The sequence below is a fragment of the Camelina sativa genome, chromosome 3 (assembly GCF_000633955.1).
Source record: "Camelina sativa cultivar DH55 chromosome 3, Cs, whole genome shotgun sequence".
NCBI classification, from domain to species: domain Eukaryota; kingdom Viridiplantae; phylum Streptophyta; class Magnoliopsida; order Brassicales; family Brassicaceae; genus Camelina; species Camelina sativa.
Window position 1 is genome coordinate 19,895,854 of NC_025687.1, and position 8,734 is coordinate 19,904,587.

The 8,734-nt window shown below is 38.2% G+C and overlaps 1 pseudogene; it reads left to right on the top strand.

Annotated features, from left to right (window-relative positions):
- LOC104777571 lies at positions 1,332-2,697 on the top strand (annotated as a pseudogene).

Genomic DNA, 8,734 nt, shown 5'->3' on the forward strand with positions numbered 1-8,734 from the left:
TCTAAAAGAAATGCAAAACTATATGGATCATATATGTAAATAAACTGAAAACATAAAAACAATTACTGTCTTCTTTTTTTTTGTCTCATTTTTTATTCTTCAGCAATTTTGATTTTAGGAGATAGATCTTCTCTTCATTGTTCCTCTCTGCCATAAACAAAAGATTTTTTTTTTCAGTATCTTTTTATTCTTTAGCAATTTTGATTTTAGAAGTTAGATATTTTCTTCCTTGTTCCCCTCTGCCATAAAGAAAAGAAATATATATCAGTATTTATAATAAATGTTCTCAAATTAAATATGATATCTAAAATTTAAAATATTTTACCAGCATCTTTTTCTGCCAGTGTTCATAAAACTTAGACCACTAAAAATATATATTGCTGATTTGAACTTTCCAATTTGTTGTCTATGTGACAAAATCCAAAATAAATTTGACATTTAAAATAGTAATGATATAATTATTATAAAAGGTATATATAGCTGTCAAAAAAAAAATAGTAAACCTCATCTAGACTGAAAGCTCGTGGTTGATTTACTCAACCTCTTTTCTTAAGTGGCTAATAGTGTAATCAAACTTGGCTTACTCTGCAGTAAACAAAAAGTAGAAAATTCAAAAAAATCAATAAAACATTGGAATTAGAAAACAAAATTTGTTTAACTCTTTCTTTGTGATGCGTCAGTCGTTCTTGTCAAACATATGAAAACACTTTTTCTAATTTTAAGTTGACCTTTTACAATTTTGAAAACTTTTAATACTATAATTCTTTTAATGAAGTCTTTAATTTTAATTAAATCTCAATAACATCTTTTGTACAATTTTTTTAAAAAAATTAAGGAGAAGTTTATGGTATTATGGTATTAAAATTTAAAAATATGAATAGTGTTGTCTTTACTACATTTCAGTTAGAATTTTAAAATTTAGAGAGGAAATAGATGCACCCATTAGATATAAGAGCATATTCATTGAAAAAGTTCTGAAATTTTTAGGTATTTAAAAAAATATTAAAAAAAAAAAAAGATAATTTAAGATACTTTTGGAATGAATATCGACAAGTAAACACTCTAGCTTATTTAAACTCCGTCTAGATTTGGCAAAATTTTAGATGTTTTATTTAAAGTTATACTATAAACTTCCCATAAACTCTATAAAGCAGCTCATGTCTATTAAAAGGACCCAATTATATAATAAATAAAAACTACAGGCAGCATATGTAAGACGCAAAATATACAGGGAATATCTAAAAGAAATACAAAACTATAGGGATCATATATGTAAATAAACTGATAACATAAAAACGTAATTTTTGCTCTCTCTCTCGATTTCGCTTCGCTTATTCTTCTCCCATTGCACTCTTTTCGCCGCCACTCCTCTCTCTGAGTCTCGAGCCTCCGGAGCAGTTGAAGAATTCGTCTTTTCCATCTCCTTTCAAGGTAATTCAGCTTCTCGATTTCTCCAGATGCGCTTATTGTTGTTCTTTGCTACTCGAAACGGAATTAAGAATGTTTTTATTAATCGTGTTTGTAGATGGCGAGCAATATTATCATGTTCGAGGATATCTTCGTGGTCGATAAGCTAGACCCTGATGGCAAAAAGTTCGATAAAGGTTTTTACTTTTTTTTTTTTTTTTTTTTTTTTGGAAAAAATCTCAACTTTTTTTAGTTTTTAAAGCCTCCCTTAAGTTTTTTTTTTTTTTTTTTGTTCTGTCTTCAAATTGATTGTGTCCCTGTGTGTGTGTGTGTGTTTGTGGTGACAGTTACGCGTGTGGAAGCCACAACTTGGAAATGTTTATGCATTTAGATGTTAACACTGAGGTCTATCCACTGGCTGTTGGTGATAAGTTCACTCTCGCTATGGCTCCCACGCTTAATCTCGATGGCACTCCTGATACCGGATATTTTACTCCGGTAATGATCTCTACTACTTTTTGTCTGCTTCATCTTTGTGTGTATATTCTATTTACATACTCTTTATCTTAGGATCTGGTTGGGTCATAACCTTTAAATGCTAACTATTCACTGGCTTGATTCAGGAGATAGGAATATGACTCCATATTTATGAACTTGAGCAAGACTTTAGTGTCTTGAATCTTTGAAAACCAAGAATGTTTGTTCATCTGATTTAGTTTTCGTCTCGCTCTATTACAGGGAGCAAAGAAAACACTTGCGGATAAGTATGAATACATCATGCACGGGAAGCTTTACAAGATCTCTGAGCGTGACGGCAAAAGTCCAAAAGCGTAAGAATCCCATATACCTAGACCAACAATATCGAGCTTCTGAATCAGTCTTTTCCCAAATAGATCAAGTTTAACTTACAGATCTCAGCTAACCATCATGTTTTGGTTTCTTTCTTGAAATTATGTGTTTCCAGAGAGCTATATGTTTCATTCGGCGGGCTCCTGATGTTGCTTCAAGGAGATCCGGCTCACATTTCTCACTTTGAACTTGACCAGAGGCTCTTTCTACTCATGAGGAAGCTGTGAGATGCTGTTGTCTGTCTATTATCGGGAAGCTTTCGCATAAAAACTGAATTAATAGAGAGCTTTATCTTATGTTGAACTTTGCTATTATAACTTGTGCTATTTTTATGAAGCAACTGTTGTACTTGTACATCAACGTTCGACTGCTCGATTGAAATATGTTTCTAGCTCCGACTTATCAAAGATAAGTACTCCGAGGCCAATAACATTAAAGACAGACATTAAGTTTGCTCCGGAGATTGTCCACGTACGTCGTTAGCACATAACACCACCCAACCTTTCCTTTTTCTTGCTTCTGTAATTTATTTAGATGTTCACTCACATCCAATCTAAAGCAAACTTTTATTTTGTTTACAAAAAAAATTTGTGTCTCAGATCAGATATCCATTAATCATAGTCTCTGCAGTTTGTGATTAAATTTGTTTTGAGGTGGTTTATTAGTTTATTTTTGCAGTTCAACAAATTTTAAAAACATTGTAAATGTTTTTAAAATACAATTTCCAATGAAATTATAAAACTAAAGTCTTTTATTTTCCAAAAGAATTATAGTTTTCTGTTTGGGTCAGTACCCCCCCCCCCCCCCCCCCCCCCCCCCNGGAGGATATTTCTTACTGTTCTTTTATTGTGTTTCGAATATCGATCCCAATCATCGGTAAAAATGTTTTTAGTAAACGGAAATCAAAATCTAAAAACGTCAGAAATCTATTGATTAGACTTCATCGATGTATGTTTGAAAACTTAATTTGATCCCCAAATTTAGATTAAATTTGATTGTAAATTTTTTCCCAGTTAGTTGTCAATCCTATTGATGATGTAATGGACGAAAATTACTGTTATAAGGTGGAAATAGATGTTCACTAATACAGAGAAACCATATTCGATTGTTAAAGTATATAAATAAATATTAAACTATTAAGTTAAGAAAATTAACTATTTATTTAAGAAAATAAAGTGGGCACGTGCCACATCTAAGGTCAACGTGCATCCGCCCGTACACCTAATGTTAAGTTGTTAACAACTATCTTGCATCAATGAGCGTCAAAAAAGTTTAAGCATATTTTTTTTAACTTTTAAAAAAATTATGTGTTAATTAACTGGCGAGAGAAAACGTGTGTGTTGATCTCACAAATACATATACTTATTAATAAAGTTAAATCTATATAAGGAAAACATTTTAGCAAGTTGCATATAAGTATTTAATCCTATAAATGAAAATGGCCTCATTGGTATAAAATAAATATTTTGACAAGATTTGGGCTGTATTCTCTGGATCCTTAATATATTTAATCTTTAAAGAAAAAAAAAATATTTTTTGACAAGAAAAAAAAAAACAAACGAGTCAAGACAAAATTAAAACGAATGACAACGGAGTCTATTCGTTGTACGCTAATCGTGTGGTGGTAGACTGGTAGTTGTATCATGTATGGAACATACGTGGATATACGAAACAAATAGTGAGTTGTTTTTCCCATTTCACTCACTTTCTTGCATCATCCTGACAAACCACTTCCTATAAATAGAAAGAAACTAAACTAAGAATTCGGAGATCTGATAGAGAACAAAACGTTGACTTCTCCCTCAAAACGTTGATTTCTCTCTCAAAACGCGATCCGTTTGATTCTCCTTTTACCTTCGCCGATCTCGGCATCGGTCCCCGTCCTTCATGGGCAAACCAAAACCAAAGAAAAAACCCCTCGCGGTTTCCCCACTAGAACCGCATCTTCTGATCCAATAAATCTCAAAACCCCTCTATCTGAATCCTCTGAATCAGTTGGGAAAAGTTCTATCTTTTCTCTCCCAATTAACTTGCCTGCATCTCCCAAGGTGCCAGCCAAGAGTATAATCTCAGATTCCGATGATGTTGCCCAGACCAAGTTGCCCGCAGCAGACTCGGAAATCCCTAGATCTAAAAACCCTATTCTCGCAGCTACCTCTGTTCCGGCCGATATACCTGAGATGAATACAATTGAGGCCTCCACGTCAATTCAAAACCTAGTGAAAGGCTCGGATAAGGCTCCCCTGCAAGGCGATGACCATTCCTGGAAAAATCTAGTCAAAAGCACCTCGATTCATCTAGGAAAAAAAAGGTACCCCCTTTGTCTTAGACTCTGGTGAGAGATGTGTAACTATTCCAAATTCTGTCATCGAGAAGAACAAGAAAATGTGGGACAGCTTTATCCTAGGGCAATTCTACGATGAACCCCCTCCCCGTGGTGCTGTTCACGCCATTGTTAATGGTATTTGGAGCAGGCAGCATCGAGATATATCAGTTTTGAAGTTGGAAGGTAAATCTTTCCTATTCAAGGTCCCCTGCCCAAACACTCACAGAAGAATTCTCAGTCAGTGTCTCTGGCAAGTTGATGGCCAAACAATGTTTGTGGCAAAATGGTCTCCTAACGTCACTCCTAAAAAACCAGAGTTGTCCTAGGTTCTTGTCTGGCTTGACTTTCATTGAGTTCCTTTGGAATTCTTCAACACAGAGGGGCTTGAACACATAGCGGGACTGGTGGGTCATCCAGTCTGCTTGCACCCACATACGGAAAAACTCCTCAACCTCGAAGTGGCAAAGGTGTATACAGTGATTGATCCTCGCAAACCTCTTCCAGAAGCTGTCAATGCGAGATTTGAATCTGGTCAGATAAAGAGAATCAGGGTATCGAGTCCTTGGTTACCTTCTCTCTGCACCCACTGCAAAAAGATCGGACATACTATCTCTCGGTGTTCATCAGCCCCATCCACTTGTTTAGGATGTGGCTCAGTCAAACATTCCACGGAGGAATTTCCTCGCTCAAAAAAGGATAAGTTGCGAGGTAAGGCTCCTATCCAAAACCAGCTTCCAGTGGTGGAAACTTCTACGCCTGCCATCATGTCAAATAAAGTTTCTTGGCAACCAGTCAGGTCAACCAAACAAAGTGTCTAACCTGCAATAGCAACTGGAGAATCCAGCAAGTCCTTCACAAAGGTCCCATCCCTGAACAAAAAGAGTGTAAGCAAAGCCTGGCCACCGTCGCAAGGTTTGAATTTAGAGGAGGGTAAGCTTTGTGTTGATTTAACAGCAAACCTCTTCTCCCACCTTCCCTATCAAGAGGATAAAGGAGCAATAGATGAGGACGTCTCTGAACCGGACAGTATATCAGGCGATGAAGACAATCTTGACACTGACTCCGATAGGTTCCTCAAGGTCATATCCAAGAGGTTACTAAAGAAGAAGGATACCAGAGCAAGGGCTGGAGGCCCTAAAATCCTCTAAACCATATCCTTTTTATGGATATTTTTTGTCGTAATGTAAGAGGGTTTAATGACCCATTAAAGCATAGGAGCTTTCGGAAATGGCTAAAGGTGCATAAACCTGTTTTTGGAGGGCTTATAGAAACCCACGTTAATCCTGCTAAGGCTCACAATTTTGTCTCTCGAGTGGCCCCAAGATGGAGTTATACGGAAAACTACGAATTCTCAGATTTAGGAAAAATTTGGGTCCTGTGGCACCTGTCAGTATCTGTTACCATTTTGTCAAAGTCACTTTAGATGGTATCCTGCCTGGTCAAGCTCCACTTTGTCACTGTGGAGATTGTGATCTCTATTGTCTATGCCTCCTCAACCTGCAGTGATGCAAGAAAGGAATTATGGACAAAACTTCAATATTTTGCGGCTTCGCCTCACTGTGACAACAAACCTTGGTTGGTCGCTGGTGATTTCAATCAAATAGTGTATCCTCATGAGCACTCCAATCCAAATGCGGTTACATCAACTCGTGGTATGCGTGAACTGAGTCAATGCTTACTGAACTCTGGTCTCTCAGATCTCCCATACCATGGCAACACCCTAACATGGTCTAATAAGCATGATGTGGATCCGATAGCAAAGAAGCTGGATAGAATACTGATAAATGATATATGGTTCCAAGAGTTCCCTCAATCTTTGGGTGTCTTCAGTGAACCAGATTTCTCGGATCATAGTCCGTGTTGCGTCTTCTTGGATACCCTGAAACCCATGATATGTAAGCCTTTCAAGTTTTTGTCCCTTCTGAACACCAACCCGGAGTTTGTTTCTCTGTTAGATTCATGATGGAATGCTATCACCTTTGACTGTTCCAAAATGCTAAATGTTTCTAAGAAGCTTAAGGAGCTCAAGAGTATCATCAAGGAGTTTAGCAAGCAAAACTATTCAAACCTCGAAAAAAGGACTGCAGAGGCTTATGAGGAACTTCTTTCGAGCCAACAAATACTCCTAAACTCAAACTCCTCACAAGCGGTTAAGCTAGAGAAGGAAGCTCATAGGAAATGGTCTATCCTGGCACTAGCAGAGGAGTCCTTCTTGAGGCAGAAATCCAGAATCTGCTGGTTGGAGGATGGGGACAAAAACTCGAAATTCTTTCACCGAGTAGTGGCCTCCCGCTTGGCACAAAATCAGATTCTCTTCTTACTGGATGAGCATGATCAGATTGTTGACTCTAAGCAGGGGGTCCAAAATCTTGCAGTGGAATTCTTTCAAAATCTTTTGGGATCTAAAGGCACTTCGAGGCCTATGTCGGTGGAAGAGCTTCAACGAATAGTCCCACAATGGTGTTCCGAGGCAGCTATTCAGTTATTGGACAGTCGTGTCACTCCTGAGGAGATCAAAAACGCTCTATTCTCCTTGCCAAGTAACAAGGCACCAGGCCCTGATGGCTACTGTGCAGAATTTTTCACAGCAAACTGGTCAACAGTGGGTAAGGACATTGTGGATGCAGTTTATGAATTCTTCATGTCGGGTCAGCTTTTAAAACAGTGGAACTCGACCTTACTGACCCTTATACCGAAAAAGCCGAATGCTACAAGGATGACAGAGTTTAGTCTTATAGCTTGCTGTAACACCATTTATAAGATTGTCTCAAAGCTCCTAGCGAACAGGCTCAAATCAGTTCTCCCGGAACTTATTTCCAACACCCAATCCGCGTTCATTCTGGGTCGACTATTAGTGGAGAATGTTTTAATGGCAACAGAACTGGTTCAAGGTTACAACCAAGCGAACATCTCTGAGCGAGGTATGTTAAAGGTTGATCTCAGAAAAGCTTTTGACTCTGTACAGTGGGGCTTCATGTTGAATGTGCTTGAGGCTATTAGCTTTCCTACTCATTTTGTGAAGTTGATCAGTGAATGCATCACCACAACTAGATTCTCAGTTTTGGTAAATGGTGAATCGTGTGGTTACTTTCCCGGAGCCAAAGGATTACGACAAGGTACTCAGTGTCTCCATATCTATTCACGTTGGCAATGGAGGTCTTCACAAACATGCTTAACCACTCCTTCAACAACAACCTCATAGGCCACCACCCCTCGGCTACGAATCCTCAGGTTACTCATTTGGCTTTTGCAGATGACATAATGGTTTTCTTCAACGGTATAGGGGAGTCTCTCGAAGCTATAAACTCTGTCATGCAGGACATCTCACAAATCTCTGGTCTGGAAATGAATAGAGCCAAGACGGACTTATTTCTAGCTAGGGTGAACCAATTTGAAACCAATCGGATTTCATCTCTTTGTTTTAATCTTGGTTCACTTCCCATCCGCTATTTGGGGTTGCCTTTAATGCACAGGAAGCTACGCAGTGCCGATTATAGACCGTTGATTGACAATGTAACTGCAAAGTTTACATCTTGGTCAGCTCGTGCTCTGTCATACGCTGGAAGGAAGGAGCTGATCTCCACAGTGATCTTTGGCACAATCACTTTCTGGGCTTCTGCCTTCATATTACCAAAGGGTTGTTTAAAAACCATTGAGAGTCTTTGCTCAAGATATTTGTGGAATGGTGACATAACAAAGAAGGCAAATGCAAAAGTCTCTTGGAAAACCTTGTGTTTGCCTAAAGAAGAAGGAGGATTAGGCTTTCGAAAATTTCTCAATGGAATAGAACACTATTACTAAAGCTAATCTGGAGATTATTCTCGGCAAGAGATTCACTTTGGGCAGATTGGATAAGAAACAATAAGATCAAAGATGAGGTCTTTTGGTCAATTGATGAAAGGAAGCACAATTCTTGGACTTGGAAATCTCTCCTCCACCTTCGCCCATTAGCAATCCGCTTTATCCATTGCAAACTTGGAACAGGTTTGAAGGCTAGCTTTTGGTACGACTGGTGGACCCCCTTAGGAACGCTGATACATCTTTTTGGCCAGTTAGGCCCAACTCAAACCGGTATCCCTCTCAATGGTTCTGTAGCTTGTGCTTTCTCATCAACAGGTTGGAGTTTATGTCCTGCGAGATCCCCACAAACGG